Raw genomic sequence first — 21395 nt, forward strand, 5'->3', positions numbered from 1 at the left:
GTGGAATCAGAACTCTCAAAGCTGGAAGGGCCTGACAATTAACAAGCATTTCTTAAGTTTATACTACCCAAAGTTATACCTGAGCTATATATTCTTCTCTATAATAATGGGGTAATGGGGAACTCACTATTTAACAGACACTAAATCTACTTCTGAATAAATTCCATGCATTGCTTCTTTAAGATCATCAACTTTCAGAACCAAGTCATGTCAAAGCCAATTGTTAAAGTCACAAGACTATCCAGCTTTGATGATCTCAAAAGACAACTCACTCAGCTAAACATGCTTAGCTAAGTATATTTAGCAATGTGCTCTCATTAAATTCAGGATAGCTTGAACAGAAGGTGAACTACCCTTTCCTCATATTTTTTCCTTGCCTTCTCTCTAGTGCCTCCATCTTCAAAAGAAAAGACCCCAATTTGATCATGAACACCTCCAGTAGTGAAGAATTCATTCCCTTCAAACACAAGCATTCCATTTCTGGACTGTTCTCCTTGCTTGTTAAGACTCAATACTCTTTGTCTTTAAACGTGACTGAATTCCCTGCTACTACTATTACCTTTGCTTCAACATCTGTTAGATTGAGTCAAGTGAAAAAGATATAAGCTCTCATTCAGTCAATGTGACCTACGTTAAAATATTAGAGAACAGGACTCATGCACTGCTGGCCCTTCTTCTGTTTAGGTATTCCCACTTTTGCATTCTAAAAGAGGCAAGTCACTTCACCTCTGTTTGCCTCAGGCTCCTCCTTTGTAAAGTGAGGATCACAGCACTTACCCTCCAGGGTTGTTGTGAGGTATCTAGGACTTAATAGGTATTCTTAAAGTGCTGATTCAAGTTTTTTCTCTTCCCCACAATGCCTATACAATGATATACACAATAATACACATAATTTCAAAAGGGACACAGACAGAAACAGAGAGAAGGGGCCTGAGAGAGAGAGAGAGAGAGAGAGAGAGAGAGAGAGAGAGAGGATAAAGAAAAGAGGGAGGAGATTGTCTGTTAATAGAATGGGGAAGGCAGTTTTCATGAAAGACTGCATAAGAGGTGGCACCTGAGTTGTGGTTTGATGTATGCAGGAGAAAGTAAAGTGTGAAAAAGGAAAAACAAAATACTTCTTGACAATTAAAGGGTCCTAATCTTTAGCTGCTGACTTTTCTGTAACTTTTAAATTTCCCAAGTGGAATAACTGGGAGGTTTCAATTTTTAGAACTTGCTATCATGTTCTCTACTATTAAGTAGTAGGAGATTTTTCCTTTACAGTTTCCAAATGCAACAGGGGCCAGTCCTGCCAGAACAATGCAGAGTGGCCTAGTTTGTTTTAATATTCCTGATTTCCATACATGTACCCTTTTTGCTATCTGGTTATGTGTCCTAGGTCATACCCAAACATCCCTGGCAAAAGGATTTCTTGAATGGCATGAGCAACACAATCGTTACTCATGTCCTCTCCAAAAACTTTGAAAGAATAAGTTTCCCTGAAATTTCCCAGTATGTCAGTATTGGTTCTTTTGCCTTTTTTCATGTTCTCTCTCCCTTCAAGTATACTTAGCAATGTGATCTCATTAAATTCAGGATAGCTTGAACAGAAGGTGAACTACCCTTTCCTCATATTTTTTCTTTGCCTTCTCTCTAGTGCCTCCTTCTTCAAATGAAAAGACCCCAATCTTTTGTGGGAAGATGGAAATCTTTATGCATCAAAGAGCCATAGTTTATAAGAATTATGCGGGGATGCAGAAGTGTCAGCAATTTACCCACTATATTACCTGATTGGATTTTTCCCCCCACAAATCATTTTGGAGATGCACACCCCTACCTCCATTTTAAGGCTCCTTTTCATCTCCATCAAGGAACAAAGAGGAGGTTAAGAAGGGAGAAGAAAGAAATGTGACAGCAGGAACTGGCTCATTTTTGTCTTTGTATGCTTTTTCAGCTAGTAAATAGCTTGACTAGAGACCACACTTCAGAAATACTCATTCAGTTAAAATGAACAGAAGTATTGTCATTTTACAAGTTCCTTGACAGCAGCTGTTATGAAAGGAAGACAGAGACTTGGGAAAGTCATCAAAAGATCAAGAGAGAGAGTTGGGGAAAGTTCTTTGTAATTTTGGATGCCCTGTTTCTCTATTGATAGCAAGGGTGGAACATGAATGAGGCCTCCAGGCCTTTGATCATCTTCTCATTGGTGCTTTTCTTTCCTCTTACCTAGGCTCTGCTTTGTGAAGCTCCACCTCATGTTGATAGCCATTGAATATAAATCAAAAGGGAAAGGAATCAAGTACTAAAAAGGTTTTCTTTCAATTTTTTAGAATTATACTGAATCTGATACAGTGATTTTTGTTTTCCCTGAAGACACAGAACTACATCTACCCAATCAGTTTACCTTACCAGCTAACCTACTGTATTGTAGAGTTGATCCTCTGTCATTACTAGCTAAAGATTGAGAAATCAGTTCATGCATTCAGTTGAGAATAATCTGTACTCTTGTCACTGGCAGGGCTCAGACTGTGGATCTAATAAAGTTCTAATAAAGACCATTAACAAAATGGTAAATCAGATCATTCTTGCTAGAATGAATTTCCTTACTTGAATCCTAATTTTTTTATTTTGCAACATTCAACCATTAATACAAATTTTTATTTCTGGGGCTAACAACAAATATAATTGGATACTTCTGTTTCACAACACTGTCTAAGAAATACTTAACCACAGTTATCATGTCCCCTCTGAATCTTCTTCAGACTAACAATCCATTATCCATGGTTCAACCAATCATCCTATATGTTATGATTTAGAGAATTTTCACAATCCTGGATACTCTTCTTTGTATGCTCCTCAGTTTATCAACATCCTTTTTGAAATGTGGTACTTAGTTCAAAACACAATACCCTGTATGTTTTCTGAATTAGTGAAAGGACTTATCAGATAACCTTCTCTTATATCCAATTTGATCTCCTCAGTCCTGCTCTCAATGTATTCCAGATCAAACTGTTCTGTCTATTATTTTCACTGTTGCTTGGGCTACTAATTGTATTAACACTGTTTTCCAGTGCAGCTAGGTTGCACAGTGGATAGAACACCGGACCTGGAGTCAGGAGGACCTGAGTTCAAATTCAGATTCAGACACTTAATAATTACCTAGCTTGTTTGACTTTGGGCAAGCCACTTAACCTCATTGCCTTGCAAACAAAAAAACAAAAAAAAAAACCCACCCAACCAAACAAAACAAACAAATAAATAAAAAAACACCATTGTTTGCTTATGTGAAAAGAGAAAAGAAGAAATTTGGTTCTTAGTTATGACCAAGAATTTTTTTTTAAATCCTCTACATACACCAAGTGCATAGCTCCTAAGTTTTACATTTATCATTAGTTTGAATACAGAAAATTACAAATGTTGGCTATTAAATTTTTTTCGGTTTTTAGAAGATCATTGTCTCATATCACTTTCTACTGTAAAATACCTACAGAATAGTGGCATTAAAAATGGACCTCTGTTTCAGGGAAAATTTTGGAACAATTTCTTAAGCACAATCTATATATGAAGCAAGATCAATTAGAAAGATATTGAAGGAAATGAGGGTCAGAAATAAGGGATTTGCTTATGAATAGTGAGGAGATGAATGTGAGAGATGGTTACAGAGATAGAAAGAGACAGATTTGGCAACCATTGTGATAGTCAGAGTGAGAGAAAGGAGTCATGGATAATTCCCAAGATTGTTGATCTAAAAGACTAAACGAATGATAAAGTCCTCAAAGGAAGTAAGAAAGTATAAAAGAGGTATGGCTTTAGAAGCAAAGATAATGTGTTCTGTATTAGAAATTTACAATTGAAATATACATGGAGTATCCATCTAAAAATGTCCCATAGGAAATTGGTGAGTTGCACTGAAAATAAGGAGAAAGACTTCTGTATTTGTAGATCTGGGAGTCATCTTCATAGAAATGATAAATAAACAAACTCATGGTAGCTGGTGAACAAAATAATTTAAAGAGTATAGAGATAAAAACAGAAGAGGACTCTTGGATAGAACCTTGGGGTACACTCATAATTAGGGATCATGATATAGATGATGGGCCAGCAAGGAAGCTGAGACAAATAGAGGACTGAGGTAAAAGTATTATCAAAATGACCCAGAGAAAAGATAATATTCAGGAGAACAAGCAGAAAATGGTATCTTGTGCTGCAGAGAGGTCAAAAATGACTGATGACTAAGAAATTGAAATATTTGGTAATAAAAAGGTGACAAAATGATGCCAGAAAGAGTGCTGGGCTAGGAATCAGTAGGATCAGGAAGATCTAACTTCAGAACTGGCCTCAGATACTTGAATGGTTGGTTGGTTCTTGTCCTTCATTATGGGAGAAGACCAAAATGACATCACTATATTTGAGGCAAATTACATTCTAACCAAATGACTGATCAGACCTCAGAAGGCTCCACCATAGGTCAGACAAAATATTCCACGTGAACTCCTGGAGTGTTTATTCTAAACTTACATATATCACATTCCTCTGGGCTGCTTGAATTCAACCTTCCTCATACAGTGCAGCACCCTTTCTAATGAAGGCACACCATGCTGGGCAGTCCTGTGCCAGAGTCTCCCATGCTTCACACTCAATTCCCAAGTTCTTAAGAAGGACCTGTATTTCTTCTTCAGATCCACTTGTGAGCATTTGCCCTGTGTGAGTTCTCCATAAAATAGTATTTTTGGTAAGCACACATTTTGTCCTCCAATAATGTGACCAGTCCTTCATAGTTGCCCTCTCTGTAGTAATGTTGGAATGCTTGACATTTTAGCCTGAGAAAGGACCTCAGTATCTGGTATCTTTTTCTGCCAGGTGATCTTCAGAATCTTCCTAAGACAATTTTAATGGAAGAGATTCAGTTTCCTAACATGATGCTGGTAAAACTGCCCAGGTTTCACAGGTTTATAGCAATGAGGTCAGCACAATGGCTCTATAGACCTTCATAGACCATAGTCCTTCAGACCTAATTTCGTAGTTCATCTAATGTATTTTCTCTCACACACTTTCTTTCAAAGTTCCCAAATACTGATCTAGTTCTGGCAATGTCTGTGTCAATCTCACTGTCAATGTGTACCTCCCCGGAAAGGGCACTGCCATGGTAAGTGAACTTGTCCACAGTACTCAGAACTTCTTTATTTGCTGTAACTGATGGTTCCACATATGAGTGGTGTGGGGTACTAGCTGATGGAACACCTGTTATCTTGGTGATTAGTTAGGGCAAAATTAGTACAAGCATCAGAGAATCGATCCAATCTTTGTGGTTCAGAGGCTGCATTGAGTGCACAGTTATCTGCAAACAGAAGATCATGTACCAACACTCCTTCCACTTTGGTCTTGATTTGAAATCGTTTCAAGTTGAAGAATTTACCATCAGTGTGGTTGCTAACCTTGAGGCATGTTCATCCTCAGTGTAGGTGTTTGGCTAAAATGCATGAGATCAAGAGCACATTCTTGTGACATCATCCACCATCTAGAACCTGGGCAAACATGCCATCTTGGAATTGATATACAATATTGATGAACTTCCCTGAACAACAAAATTTTGCCCTAATTTTCCATAAACCCTCACCACTGATGGTATCAAAGGCTTTGGTCAGCTCTACAAACATTGAATACACATTTCTGTTCTGCTCCTAGAATTGTCAGGCAGCAAACACTATCAACTGTTCCTCAACCCTTTCTGAAGCCACACTGTCTATCAGGGAGGTGATGACCATCTTCTGGGTGAAGGATAAACCTCTTCAGAAAGACTGGCAAGAATGTTAACCAGCAATGACTAAAAGAAAAATACCCCCATGATTATCACAATCTATTCCCTTTACCTTTATAGAGATGGACATTGGAGGCATCCTTGAATTCTTGGGGGATAACCTCTTCTGCCAAATAATCCAGAAAATTTCAATCACCTTTTGGGTTTGCAGTAGATCTCCCCCCACCTTGTAGATCTCAACTGGAATAGAATCAGCACCAGGTGCTTTGCCACATGGAAGGAGCCTAATAGCATTCAAAACCTCTTCTTCAGTTGGAACTTTGGGCAAGGATGGATTAATTTCAACTTTAGGTAAATTGTTGGTGGGTTCTGCATTGATTGATGATGATCTGTCATGTCCCAATGTGTTTCCATCAGCATTTGGTAGTTGAGATACCCCATATATCTTTGCCCCAATAAATAGCTTTCAGGGCATTATAAAAGTATTGTGAATTGTTACTATGTTTAAAATTGAATTTCATCTGCATTCATACTGAACCAAGAGTTCTTCATCTCTCTAAGATTCACTTGGACTTTATTTTGAATTAATTAAATGCTGCCTTCTTAGAAATGGATGAACTATCTTGCTAGTTAAGCCCTGTGGAGTTCTTGTTTTATGTTTATAAGTTTCTGTGTTTCCCCATCATTTTCATCAAGCCAGTCTTGATGCTTGAGAATGTTCTGACTCAGATTAACAAATGCAGTGCTATACACCAGATATCTAAAAACTGCCTAATCCTTTTCTGTTCTGTTGTGGCCAACAGTGTGTTGGTTCAGTTTTCCCTCCACGTTAGCAACAAGCTGTTCTTACTCAGAGAGGCACTAATTTCTTGACATTAATTCTTCTGTTAATCAATTTGCTTTGGGGCTGCTGCTTTGATTGAATGTGAATATTTAATTTGTAAAGGTTGAGTCTATGATCAGTCCAGCACTTTAAGCAACACATTGCCTTCACTCTAACATCCTGTCTGTTTCTTCTCTTTATAATCACATAGTCTAATAGATGCCAATGTTAGCTACAAGTGTATGCTTTATTGCATTTAGGTAAACAGAAGACAGAGTTTGTGATGAGAAAGTCTTGAGATGCACGAGTCTTCAGTACTATTTCCAACTCCATTCCTCACAAGGACTCCTGCTATGTCTGGTATTCTGAGCCTACTCTAGTATTAAAGTCACCCAGAATTACAAACTTGTCCTTTTTTGGTACATTGATGTTAAGGGTCTCCAGGTCTTCAAAAAATTTTTCTTTGACTTCAAAAGGGTTTGTCATGGTGGGAGTATAGGCATTGATGATTGTGGCATGGCTTTTTCCAGGAAGTGGTAATCTCATTGTCATGAGCCTGTTGTTCACTTCTTTTGGCAGACATTCAAGCTTGTTGACTAGATCAGTTTTTATGGCAAAACCTAACCCAGCTTCACAGTGATCCACTTCACTGGAGTCACTCCAGAAAAAAGTGTATCCAGCTTGGACTTGAGTAAGCTGACCTTTATTTGCCAGACTTGTTTTATTCAGGACTGCTATTTGGATATGATATCTGCTGAGTTCTCTTGAAACAAGAGCTGTTCATGGAACTTTTAGGTCTATTGGATCTTGTGTACATTCCATGTGATGATTGTGAGTAGAATCTTCTTTGAAGGAGTTGTAAATTTTGTATGTATCTTTACCACACTGTGGGATTCCTTCTTGTCATGATAATCAGGCTAGGGTTGGGTAAGCAGACAATTTTAGGGCACTTTTTTTTAACCACTTCCTTTAAAGGGCAGCTCAGACACCCAGCCAGGTGCTGAATCTCACTGCTACTTTTCTTGGGGAAAGGACTTATTGCTTGGAACACCTGTGTGCAGGGTTGTGACTACAACTCCTAGTAAATCTGCACCTGCTGCTTATTCACTTGCCTGTTACCACAGGACATTTTTTTAGGGTTTTTTTTTTCAAGGCAAATGGGGTTAAGTGGTTTGCCCAAAGCCACACAGCTAGGTAATTATTAAGTGTCTGAGACCAGACTTGAACTCAGGGACTCCTGACTCCAGGGCCAGTGCTTTATCCACTACATCACCTAGCTGCCCCTACCACAGGACTTTGAGATAGGAATGGTAAAGTGGCATGTGTGATGTCTTTTGTTGCATGCATAATTTGGATTTAAGTGAGGCAGAATTGCAAGATATCATTGGTCTCATTCTCTCTTCCAAAGTCATCATGATCAAGTGACAAAACAGAGTTAAGACAACTGGTGATGACTCTAGATGCAGTGGATAACTTGTCACCTTTGATGTCTAACCAAGTGCTAAGGGCTGCACAACATCTGCTTTGGTGCCTCATGGCTTTTGGAATGAAGTGTTTTCATCAGTCCATTCCACCAGTGGAAGACTTCACATGTTTGGGGTAGTCACTCTTTTCAACTCATTGATGAGTCTGAGACTTTCTCAGTTACCCTCAACATAGTTTGGCCCATCTGCTGAAATGATTTACCAGGGTATGAGTCCTGTGTATGTTGTAGGTTCATGGAGGCACAAGTGAAAATTAGGTGACTCAGGTGAACATCAAAGGTGGAGAGTGGTCCTGAAAAGGGCTTGACAGCCCTCACATCTGAGGGACTAGTCTTCCTTACACCCCACTCAGATACTTGCTGTGTGACCTTGGGCAAGTCACTTAATCTCTGTTTCACTTTCCTAAACCCTAAAAAGGGAATAATAAAAGCACCTAGTCCACAAGGTTGTTGTAAGGGTAAGATAAGTTAATCTTTATAAGTACTTAATACAATGTTTAGCATATATTTAACACTATAGAATTGCTTATACCTTTTACCTGTTCCCCTTCCCCTACATTGAAAAGAGTAGTTTTATTGTAATAAGGAGGTTTCCTTTTACTGTAAAGGTACTAGAAAGAATGGCCCAGGGTATTCAGCATCATGTGGAGATTCTGTTCTTTGTGAGTCCTAAAAGGTAGAAGCAATGTAAAAGAGCGAAGAAAATGAAGAAAAGTTTGACAGAGAAAAAGTGAATTCCAAAGAGCCTAAGGAAAAAAGGCTGGGAATGTTGGAATCAGAAACTTGAGAGAGAGGCTTGACAAGGATGGGAGAAGAGCACAGGAGGTGATCATTGGGGAGGTATAAATTTACTCTTATGTAAGGTATAAGTTAAATCTTATATAGAGAGATCAATAATTAAACGTATTGGGAGAGTGTCAAGGGTTTGCTAATTAAAGGGATTAAAGCTTGTTAGAAGATGATTAGAGGAGAATTTGGTGTCTTGTAGTCTGGAGAATCATGTGTGGTGAGTGACTCTTTAGTCTGTCTCTTCCTCTGGGTATTATGTACTTATTAATTGCTCCAATGATTTTTCCAAAGTCACACAGTTCAGTATTCAAAACCAGGTCTTCATCACTCCAAGTCCAGTACTCCATGAACTATACTACAATTTGCTCCACTATAATACTAATAGATGATATTATATAGTATTTTATGATTCAAAATATTATATATTCAGAAATCATGTAGTTTAATTTGAACCTCATAACCCTTTAAGGTAGATTTTGTAAAGTGATATATACACACACATATACATGAATACATAAATATACACACATGCATGCACATCTATATTTATATATATATGTATAAATATATATGTATATATAATATTATGAGAGAGAGAGAGAGAGAGAGAATAAAGTTAAAGAATTTCTTTGGTGTCCAGTATATCTTTTGGTACTCAGAACATCTCTGCAAAGAGTTAATAAAAATAATAAAAGATAAGAGAGCAGGAAAGTAGAACCAAGATGTAGGAACAGAACCCAATTAAACTCTTCCAAATTCCACTTGAAACAACTTTTCTTTTTGTTGTTTTATGGCACTAATAAGTAGCAATTGTCTGAGGTCAGATTTGAACTCAGGTCTTACTGACTTCAGGGCCGGTCCTTTATCCACCTAGTTGCCCCCACATTAAAGAACTTTGAAGTAATGCCTCAAATTGAATTCTAGAGTGGGTGGGGGGGAAGGTCTGGTGAGACATTTTTCCATGCCAAGACAAGATTAAAAAGTCAGCAAGAAAGATCTGGCTTGAGGGGAACTGGTCACAATTCTGGGATAAAAAAAACGCTGACATTTTTGCTATAGGAAAACAAAGTCTCTTTCTGGATAAAGTCCAGAGCACTGATCAAGACCACATCTGTGCTTAGAATCAACAAATCATATAATCAACCTAGCTCTGAAAATAGCAGCATGAAAAACTTAAAACCTGAGACAGTGCCCCTTCTCCCCTGAGAGCAGTCCAATAGAAAATTAAAAGTCAAGAAAAAAATGAGCAAACAATAATAACAATAAAGAAGCTGACCATAAAGGTTACTGTGGTGACAAGGAAAATCAAGATATACCATTCAGAAGAAAACAAATTTCAAAGCTATTATATCCAACAGCCTCAAAGAAAAAAAAATTGGACACAAATCCAACAAAAATTCCTGAAAGAGCTCATAAAAGTTATTAAAAATTAAATAAATAACCTTTATTAGATTGCCCCTCTTATGGGGTGGAAAGGGAGGGAGGGAGAAAAATGTAAAACTCTAAACTTTACAAACCCCAAACGTAAAAAACTGATTTTGCTTGCAGTTGCAAAAATGAATAAAGGAAAATGAAAAAAAAAATCTTATTCTCAGAAAAAATAAGAGGGGAAAATTGCAGAAAGAAATGAGAGATGTAAGAAAATTGTAAAAATTCCAACTGCTTGCTGAAAGAGGGTCAAAAAAAGGATAAAAATGCTAAAAAATCAGAATTGCCCAAATAGTAAAAGAAGCACAGACATATACTGAAAAATAGAACTGCTTAAAAAGTAGCATTGGACAAATGGGGAAAAAAAGGTATAAAAGCTCACTGAAAAATAATTCCTTAAAAATTAGAATTGGTCAAGTAGCAATTGATGTCATGAGACATTAAGAAACATTAAAACAAACATGAAAAAATAGAATTGGAAAAGCAGCTGAGTAAGAAAATAGAGAAAATTTTAAGAAGTATTGCATTGCTAAAAGAACATAAAACCTAGAAATCATATTTTCAGAAATAATAAAGGAAAAATTCCCTATGAATTTTATAGAATCAACTGATTGCCTTTAGAAAGAGATCCTAAATTGAAAACTACTAGGAATATTATAGCCAAATTTCAGAGCTCCTAGGTCAAGGATAATATATGTTGCAAGCTTCCAGAAAATAAAGGAGTTAGGATTGTAACCAAGAATAGCTTATCCAGCAAAATTCAGAATAATCCTTCAGGAAAAAAATAGAGGACTCTGATGCTTGAGGTGTAATTTAAAAAAAAAGTAGGGCATAACAATTATACAAAGCAAACCCTAAAATTGACCTAATTAAAAGAGAGAATTAGGGAATCTACAGTGTGCTAAAAGATACCATAGACAAACATTATCAACACTAAAGATATATACACCAAATAACACGCCACCTAAATTCTTAAAGGAAAAGTTAAATGAATTACAGGGAGAAACAGAAAGTAAAACTTTATCAGAGGGGTACCTCAACTTTATCCTCTTCTAACTAGATAAATACAAACATAAGATAAACAAAAAAGAATATAAGGAGGTGAGTAGAATTTTAGAAAAAATTAGGTGGTATAGACTTCTGGACAAAACTTTATGTGTAACATTCACAAAAATCTATCATGTATTAGGGTATAAAAACCTTAACCAGAAATATTAAATGCATCCTTTTCCAATTATAATGTAAGGAAAATCATATTTAATAAAAGGTCATGGAAACAGTTTAAAAATTAATTGGAGTCTGAATAATTTAATCATAAAGAATGAATGGGTCAAAGAACAAATCAGAAGGAATTATTGATTTCATTAAGAATAATATACTAAAATTTGTGGGTTGCATCAACATAGAATTTAGGAGGAAAATTGTGATTCTAAATCCTTGTTTATCAATAAAATAAAGAACATACTGATGAATTGGGTAATCAAATAAAAAACAAGCAACTAGAAAAAGAATAAATTAAAAATTAAATTGGAAATCCTGAAAAATCAAGGGAGATTAATAAAAATGGAAATAAAACCATTTGACTAATGAAACAAAAAACTGGTTTTATGAAAAAATACCCATGGTTAATTAGATTTTTGCAAGGCAGATGGGGTTAACCTTTTCCTAGAAATTTAAAAAGTCCAACTAAACAATCTATAAATGATCTGCCTAAGTAAAAAAAAAAAATCTCTAGATCAGAATTCACAAGTGAATTATATCAAATATACAAAGAACAATTAATTTTCATACTGGAAAAATAGGCAAAAAAGGAATCATATGAAATTCCTTTTAAGACACAAATATGCTGTGCTGATAACCTAAATCAGAAAGAATAAAAACAGAGAAAACTATAAAACAATTTTACTAATGAATATTGAAGCAAAAAATAGAAATATAATAATGAAGATTACAGCAGTAAATATTATGACAAGGCTGCATTTATATTAGGAGAACTAAATATAATTGATCACATCTGTAACAAAAACCAAAAAAAAATCTATCAATAACCACCAATAGATGCTTAAAAAGCTTTTGACAAAATAAAATTCTTTTTCCTATTAAAATCACACCACAACACTAGAAAGCATTCAAATTGGAGTTAAGTGACTTGACCAAGCTCACACAGCTAGGTAATTATGTGTCTGAGGTCACATTTGAACTCCTGACTCCAGGGTCAGTGTTCAAGCCATGTGCCACCTAGCTTCCCTTTGGATCATTCTTAATGTTGCCAATGATTTTATATATCATTTTATTGTAATGACAATAAGCTAGATACCTTTTAATAAAGTAAGGGTGAAGCAAGGATGTCTGTTAACACCACTATTATTAAATATTATATTAGAAAAACTAACTATAGTTATAAGAGAAGGGAAAGAAATTAATGGATTACAATAGGTAACAAGGAAACAAAACTTAACACTCTTTGTAGATGATTTGATAGTATAATTGGAGATCCCTGGGGAATCAACTAAAAAACTAGTGGAAATTATTGACAGCAAAGTTTTAGGATATAAAATAAACCAATGCAAGTCATTAGTAGTTTTTAATATTACCAACAAAATCCAGCCGGAAGGGATGAAGTCATTTTAAAATACCTTCAGATACTATAAAATGTTTGGGAATCTCCCTGCTAAGACAAACCCAGGAACTATATGAACATGATTACAAAACACTTTATACAAAGTCAGAGATAAACAATTGTAAATATTAATTGCTCAAATATAGACTCAACCAATATAATAAACATAACAATTCTACCTAAATTAATTTAATTATTCAATGCCATATCGATCAAATTACCAAAACAATATTTTATACAGTTAAAAAAAAGTAACAAAATTAATCTAGAAGAATAAAAGGTTGCCTGCTTTGGGGGGGGGGGGGGCAGGAGGGGCCGGAACATGGTGCAGGCCCTTTCTGTGGCTTCCTGTGGAGGGGAAGCACCACAAAGCTGAGCTACTGGGGAAAAAGAAGTGCCGGCCGCAGAGGGCCAGCAGTGGGAGGCTGAGGTCCCATGTGATGACCACCTCGAAATAATGTCCTATCTTCCTCTCCTGCCTGAAATAAATAAATAAATGAAAGGTTAAGAAAGGAATCCGTGAAAAAAAAAATGTGAAAGAAGGTGATCTAGCAAGTACCAAATCTCAAACTGTAGTATAAAGCATCATCAAAGCAATCTGTTACTGGGTAAGTATACTAAATGGCTATAGTGTCTAATATTTACCAAACTCAGAAGTCTAAGTTTTTGGAACAAGAACTCACTATCTGACAAAAAAAAATTTCTTGAGCTACAGGAAAATTGCTTTGCAGAAACTAGTAATAGATTAACATCATATACCATACACTGAGATAAGGTTAAAATGGACTCATGATTTTGACATAATGGGTGATATCATAAGAAAATTAGGAAAGCATGAAAATGTTATTTGTCAGATCTATGGATAGAGGAATTAATTTATTACCAAACAAAAGATCAAAACAAGATTGTCAAATGAATAATTTTGATTATATTAAAAAAATTATGTAAATAAAACCAGTGAAGCCAAGTTTAGAAGGAGAAAGCAAGAAAGGGTGGGTGCAGAGGTGGGGGGGGATTTTTACAGCAAGTTTCTCTGATAAAGGCCTCATTTCTCAATATAAAGAAAGCTGATTCAATTAAATGAGAATCTGAGTCATTCTTGAATTCATAAATGGTTTAAGGCAATTTTCAAAAGAAGAAATGAAAACTATAGTCATGAAAAAAGTTTCTAAATCACTTGATATGCAAATTAAAAACTGAGGTACTATCTCACTCTTATCAGATTGTCCAACATAACAAGAATAATTTTAAAAAGTAGGAAAGAGGGTAGTGTGAAAAATAGACACTAATTTTTATTGGAGTTGTGAACTGATCCAATCATTCTGGATAACAATTTGGAACAGTGCCCAAAGGATTCTAAAACCATGCATATTCTTTGACCCAACAATAACTCTACTAGATCTGTATATCAAAGAGATTAAAGCAAAAAGAAAATAATCCATATCTTCAAATCTATATATTTACTCTTTTTATGCCTGAAAGAATTGAAAATTGAGGGGGGTGGCCATCAATTGTGGAATGGCTGAACAAGTTGTGGTATATGATTTTTATGATAATATTGTACTGTGTAAGAAACGACAAACAAGATACTTTCAGAAAATCTGGGAAAACTTAGATGAACTGATGAAAAGTAAAGTGAACAAAATTAAGAGAATATTTCACAGACACCAGTAACATAACTGTTCTCAGCAATGTAATGATTCAAGACAATTTCAAAGACTTATGACAAAAAATGCTATTAACCTCTGTTGGAAGAACTGAGGGACTCTGAATGCAGATTGAAGCATATTTCTTTTTTTTTTAATTTTATTTTTCTTGGTTTTGGTGGGGTAAGTTCTGCCTTTTCTTTTGTTACATTGCTAAACTATTTAAAGTTTTTACATGAAATTGAGAAAAATATACATATTAACATATGTTTATTTAATAATATATATGTATATCTGTGTATTTATACGTGGATCATAAGAACTAGTAAACATGAGAAAACAATATCAGGAAACTCAAATATCTTGCCTAAGATCATGCAGCTGGAAATTCAAATATCTTGCCTAAGATCATGCAGCTAGCAAATAGCAAAGCTAGTTCTTGAACTCACTCTCAACTCCTGGTTTAGTATTACTTCACCTGTGCCATTATGACTTTTACACTGCCAGTAAACTGGAGAAGACTGACCTCACACAAAGAAACATATTTCAAAAATTAAAAAAAAAACACATTGAAAAAAAGGTTCTTGCTCCTTGAGAAGCATGTTTTCACTTTGGAAAATGAATTGAAACAATTTTGATTGAAATGGTCCTTTTTAGGTGAAAGGAAATATAAAGGGGAACCTCATAGGACAGCAAATGAAGTAGTCAGGAATTTACTTGTCCCTTGATACTCAAATGGATTACAAATTTATAACTGGAAGGGATTTTAGATTTACAGGCCTTTTAGTCTAATCTATTTTACAGATGAAAAAACTGAGATTTAGAAAAGTCCTTAACTTGGCTAATTTCACTTAGGTAAAATGTAATGGACAGCATTTGAATCTATGTTTTCTTACTCTAAATCCAGCACATTTCCACTGTCCCTTTTCTATACATGTCCCTATAGCAATATTTTATATTAAATACACTTATCTTTGTTTGCATTTTATCCCCTTATTAGAAGCTGTGAGGGATGTTTTATTATTGAAAATGTTAACTTTCAGGGGGCGGCTAGGTTGGTGTAGTGGATAAAGCATGGGCCCTGGAGTCAGGAGCACCTGGGTTCAAATCCGGTCTCAGACACTTAATAATTACCTAGCTGTGTGGCCTTGGGCAAGCCACTTAACCCCATTGCCTAGCAAAAACTTAAAAAAAGAAAAAGAAAATGTTAACTTTCTTAACCATGGTGCCTTTTATACATATTGGGTATTTCATTCTTTGTTAAGGAATTCAAATCTGAATTTGTTGTTTTAGATGTGTAGATATCCAAGATAATCATACTTGTAACCAATATACTTGAACCTCAATCCAAGGTCCAATACTTAGTCAGTGGAATGATCCTGGGGAGGTCGTTTGACATCTCAGAGTTACTTTCCTCAACTGTAAAGCATGTTTAATAATTTTTTCAGTTCCTACCTCAGAGGATTTTTGTGAGGAAAGCACTGTTGTTACCATTATTTAATTTTTTGTTTGTTTTTTGTTTTTTTTTTTGCAAGGCAATGGGGTTAAGTGACTTGCCCAAGGTCCCACAGCTAGGTGATTATTAAATGTCTGAGGCTAGATTTCAACTCAGGTCCTCCTGACCCCAGGGCATGTGCTCTATCCACATCGCCACCTAGCTACCCCATTATTCATTTTTAATATAGATAAGAATAATGCCTAAAACAGAACACTCACAACAGTTTAAAATTTCAAATTATGTCAAAACTCAGCTCACACACTATGTCTTAAATAATGCTTTTCATGACCCCATTCCTCTCTCCAATCTGTGAAGGCTTCCCTCCAGAAACTCCTTTATATTTCTTGCATATGTCTTTTATGTGTATGTGTTACCACCTTCGTCTCCCTCTTCCCAAAATTGTAGGCTTCTTGTAGGAAAGCATTAGTTCATTTTTAGTCTTCACCTGCACCCCGGCTCCCCAGCATGTAACACAGTGTTTAATACATACTAGATGTTTAATAGATGCTGACTGGTTGGTTGGTTGATGATGATAATGGCAATTGGGAAAAGGAGCCCTGCAAGTGGAGGTGATTGAGTGGATCGGAGAGGGGTGAAGTCCACTCTGCACTGAATTCTGGACTTGATTGTAGCAGAAATCAAGTGCACTTGTTCTTTGGCAGTAAAATGAAATTGATACTCTTAGCTCTTTAAATTTGAGAATCCAGCAGCAGTGTGTGTGTGCGGGGGGAGGGGGGGGATCTGGGAATAAGCACCTATAAGTGCCAGGGACTGTGCAAAAACACTTTCCAAATATTATTTCCTTCTATCTTCAAACAACTCTGGGAGGTAGGTGCTATTATTTCCTCCATTTTAAAGATGAGGAAACTGAGGTAAATTCAGGTTAAATGACTTACCCAGTGCTCTACAACTTGGAAGTATCTGAGATAGGGTTTGAACTCAGGTCTTCCCCACTCAAAAGTCCAGTGCTCTAGCCATTACAACATTTAACTGCCTCAGTGACAACAGAAAACAATAACTACATTTTAATTTTGCATTTGCAGAAGCTTAATATTAAATCCACGTACACTGATTAAGATAAATGGAAACAACAGGATTTTTTTTATTGCTAAATCTATGGAGGAAGTCAGAAGGTAATTTTTATTTTATGTTACTTTATATTGGGGTGGTGAACACTAAACTAAATGCAACTAGCTGATAGGTGTCTTGACTTAGCCAGTCCCCTCCAGTGTTAAGCCTCATCAGAATCATTTCTTATTTACTTTCATTATCCAGAGTCAATTTTTACTGTACCAAGTGTCATCATGATGTGATTTGCCCAGAGCTCACTGGACACCACAGCTGTAGAAACAAGAAAAAATGACAAATTTATCCAAGTGTCTTTTCTTTCAGTGGGTATCTGGACTGATTTTCATGAGAATCAGCCAAGGGAAGAGACAATCAAGTGAGTGAAGATCCTTAAAAGAAAATGAATTTTTGAAATGAAATTGAGAGTGAAGGCTTTAAGCTATGGTTCATCAAGGGCCAGGTGAAAGTGTGATGGTAAGTATGGAGCATATAGAGATAGTACAATGAGAGCAGGATTCATTTCTAAATAGTACACTGGTTAGAGGGAAATAAGCAGATATCCCAGTAGATACTCCCTAGAAATTTTCAACAATTTAGTAATTTCTAAAGTGTTTTTAAATTTTACAGTCCCTTTTGGTAATAATATCTCTAGCATTTAAGGTTTACAAACCTTTTTGTTTTCCTATACAAGGTAATAAGTGTAAAAACTGTTCTAGTAGATCTGTGATAGTATTAATTCAATATTAAGGAGTTTCCTCCAACAATTTTGATATTAGCATACCCCATCATACCTGCCTACATGAAATTCTTGAGTTCAAGTTTTTGTTATAACTTCATCATAAGAAGTTCCCTTCGAAGTGCTGGAAGCCTTTCTCAATTTTTGAGACATTAAGAGGGTACCAAGGCAATACTCTAGGAGTTGACTTGTTGCCACTTATAACCCATTTGGAAAAGCAAATATTTGTGTTTGTATTTTTATTATCTTTTTAATCAGACAATTCCTTTATGATGACTTTTATTCTTGTTCTTCAAATTGTCTCTTTGTACTTTGTTGTTCCAACTGTCTTCTGACTCTTAAAGTCTTTCTTAACTTGACATTTTTGTCCATCAACATCCCTAGGGTGACATTATATCCTCCTCTTGAAATCCATCATTTGTTGCCCTCAGTATGTTTGGGGTGTACTTAGAAGTGCTGTTTTCCCTATCACTAATCTGAAATAGTCTCTGTAGTTCCAAGGACTATATCATTTTCCTTTTTCAGTAATTTATATCAAAGTTTTAGATTTTGTTGACAATAACAATTATCTGTCCAACAGAAGCAGGAAAAAAATGAAAATCGAAATACCCACCATCACCATCCCCATTACTCTCTCTCACACACAGAAAAGTAACTAACTAAATGGGAAGAAAGAAAATTAAAATCAATGTTTTCATCCACAAAAACACTAACCCAAATCTAGATTTCTATAAACACTTTCACTCAAACAAACTAGGAAAAAGCAATCTTTCCAGGGTAAACTTTTCCTTGACTATTTTAGCAGATAGGACCATCTAATTAGGGTCTAGGCAAAAATTTCAAGGTATTCCTTTCCACCCAGGAAACACTAATATCTTTCTAGGGGTTCCTGGATCCCTTTGTAAGCCTAAGCATATTTTCCTCTGAGTCACTCTACCAAAGGACATCCCAAATTTCCCTAATGGATTCTTCCTCATGCAAGTTAAATCCTAATGGGCTTCCAGTTTCAACCAACCAAAGGTCTAATACATGAAGTTTAAAAAAAAATTAGGATCAGATAAAGCCTGACAATGTGTGGAGCTCCAAAAAGAGATAATCACTTGTGAATGACTAGAATTAGATTTTCAAAAATGGATTCATTTCCCTGGCACTGAGCACTGTGGCTTACCATGCACCACCAGATAGAAACCAGAGAGGGCAACCTTCACCAATCCTGGGCTTTTATCTAGCCTTATGTTTCACACTGGCTTCAGTGCCCTAGGGCTACCTCTCTCTCCTTACTAGGGGCACTAAGCTGCCATTTCCAACCAATATCTATAATTGATGAGGAATAATTCTATTTTCAAGTCTAGAAATTTGAATGATAAGGGTGGGGGTGGGGAGGAGTTCCAAAGTTATCCAGAATACAAATATTCATTAGATATGGATCAGACAGTTTTATTCTCTCTTGGAAAGGAGGATGCTAAGAAAAAGAAAGAGTACAATTAGTTGTGAAGCTAATATTTGAGGTCCCTTGGGACCTATCCAATAGGGATACTCATTTACAATTGAACATTTCACACCCACCAATTAAACAGTTCATTTAACAAAAAGTGGGCCCTTCTTTCCCTGGGTTCAATCTCTTTACGATTGACTCCTCCTCAGCTAGTCTTCTGCTTCTGCCATAGTCTGAAGTCTGATATTCCACTGTTTAGGAGACCCCTATTAAAAGAAAGGTAACAGCTGCCTTTGGAGATTTCCAGAGACCCAATACCAAAGGAAAGAAGATACAAACAGAGTGAACCAATCCTAGGCATAAATTTGTCTAGAAACCATGAGGTCACAATTTCAAGATGGACATTCCCTCATCTTCATCCTCTGATGGTCTGAGACCAATAGGAGGCCTGAGCAAAAAAGGGGTTCAATTTTAATTTTAGCCATAGAGTTCTGACTCAGCAGCCAATTAAGAGTCAACATAGTGACAGAAAGCAATCGAAGTATATCTGCACATTCTCTTAAGGGGCTTATATCTCTTGATGCTATATTTCAAGGGGCTATATCCCCAAGGGAACATTATATTAGTATAATGTAAGATTTACCAATGAAGACCCAGTCCTTGGATCAAGCTGCTTATAACCCATTTGGAGGGGCAAATCTATGTGTGTGTTTGTTTGTTTTTTAAAGGGAACCTTTATTTTCTTGGGAAGCTTGGTGAGCTTTTTTTGGTATTTGTTTTTTTTTTTTAGGTTTTTGTAAGGCAAATGGGGTTAAGTGGCTTGCCCAAAGCCACACAGCTAGATATTTATTAAGTTACTGAAGTGGGATTTGAACTCAGGTACTCCTGACTCCAGGGCTGGTACTCTATCCACAACACCTAGCTGCCCTAAGCTTGGTGTTTCTTAAAGAAGTTTTTTAAATTTGCAAAGGCAATCCAGCCTGAACCCTTTATCTCATTCAAATTCAGACCCAGATAATAATGATGGTCAATTTCTATAGGTGGTCCATCCAAATGCACATTGTAATCTAAGCAATATACATTTTGAACTGACTTGTTTTTTTCCTGTGTGACTAGATAGGACAGACTTCCATGATTACAAATCTCTTTAAGATGACTTTGAGTCTTGAGGAAATCATCATGTCACCTACAAACAAGAGAATCTACAGGACCTTAACATCTATCTTAATATCTTGATTCTGCACTGAATGTCCTCAATCACTGCAGTAAATGTCTTATTAACCTATATTTCATATTACTTTGTCTCACCTGATGTTTATTATCAGAGTCATTTGACAGTTTACTTTTGAAGTTAAATCTTCCAAGGAATCCTGAATAATTTTAATGTATGAATGAGCAAAAATCATGTAGAAGGGCTTGCATGGTGGTATTATGCTTTAGCTAATGAAGTTCCTTTTCATAATAAAAACTAAGCATAGTGGAATCTTTTTTTTTTTTTTTTTGCTATATTATTCAGTTAATTATAAAGGGGAAAGATGTGGTTCTATTGTTGGATAATACTCCATCCACATGTCCTCATCTTGTGGACAGATTATTCTACTAAGGAATTTGTATAGATGAGAGACAGTAGCCATTAATTTTGGATATCATCAGTTACCTTTTTTAATATCAATAAGGTCCAAGATGGTTTTTCTATATTTTTGGTATCATTTTGTCCTCCAGATACATTATATATCCTTAATACTTTCATAATTATGTTTCCTCCAGAATGTCTCCTCTATATACACTAAATACCAATTCAACTGCTTTTCTGAATTTGTTCTACATGATAGTTTCTTTAATCTTAATAAGGAAAGAAAAAAAATCAAAGCAATTTTTGTAAATCATTCCAAGTTTTCTTGTGTAGTTTTGTCACTTTCATCCTGAAATGTCATTGGTTTGACTTTGCTAAGTTGATAATACTAAGCTTTTTTTTTTTAGGTTTTTGCAAGGCAAATGGGGTTAAGTGGCTTGCCCAAGGCCACACAGCTAGGTAATTATTAGGTGTCTGGGACCAAATTTGAACCCAGGTACTCCTGACTCCACGGCCAGTGCTTTATCCACTGGGCCACCTAGCTGCCCCATACTGAGCT

The 21395-nt window shown here is 35.8% G+C and overlaps 1 long non-coding RNA gene across 2 annotated transcripts in view; it reads left to right on the forward strand.

Moving 5' to 3' along the window:
* Window positions 1–20599, forward strand: part of LOC141503490 (uncharacterized) — a 91888-nt gene extending 71289 nt beyond the window's left edge. For both annotated transcript variants that reach the window (XR_012472862.1, XR_012472859.1), the window contains exons 3-5: window positions 17068–17157; window positions 17417–17566; window positions 20380–20599. This is a non-coding gene — a long non-coding RNA (uncharacterized LOC141503490). The remainder of the gene's footprint in view (window positions 1–17067; window positions 17158–17416; window positions 17567–20379) is intronic.
* The last annotated feature ends 796 nt before the right edge of the window (window positions 20600–21395 follow it).

The sequence above is a fragment of the Macrotis lagotis genome, chromosome 1 (genome assembly GCF_037893015.1).
Source record: "Macrotis lagotis isolate mMagLag1 chromosome 1, bilby.v1.9.chrom.fasta, whole genome shotgun sequence".
Classification (NCBI taxonomy): domain Eukaryota; kingdom Metazoa; phylum Chordata; class Mammalia; order Peramelemorphia; family Peramelidae; genus Macrotis; species Macrotis lagotis.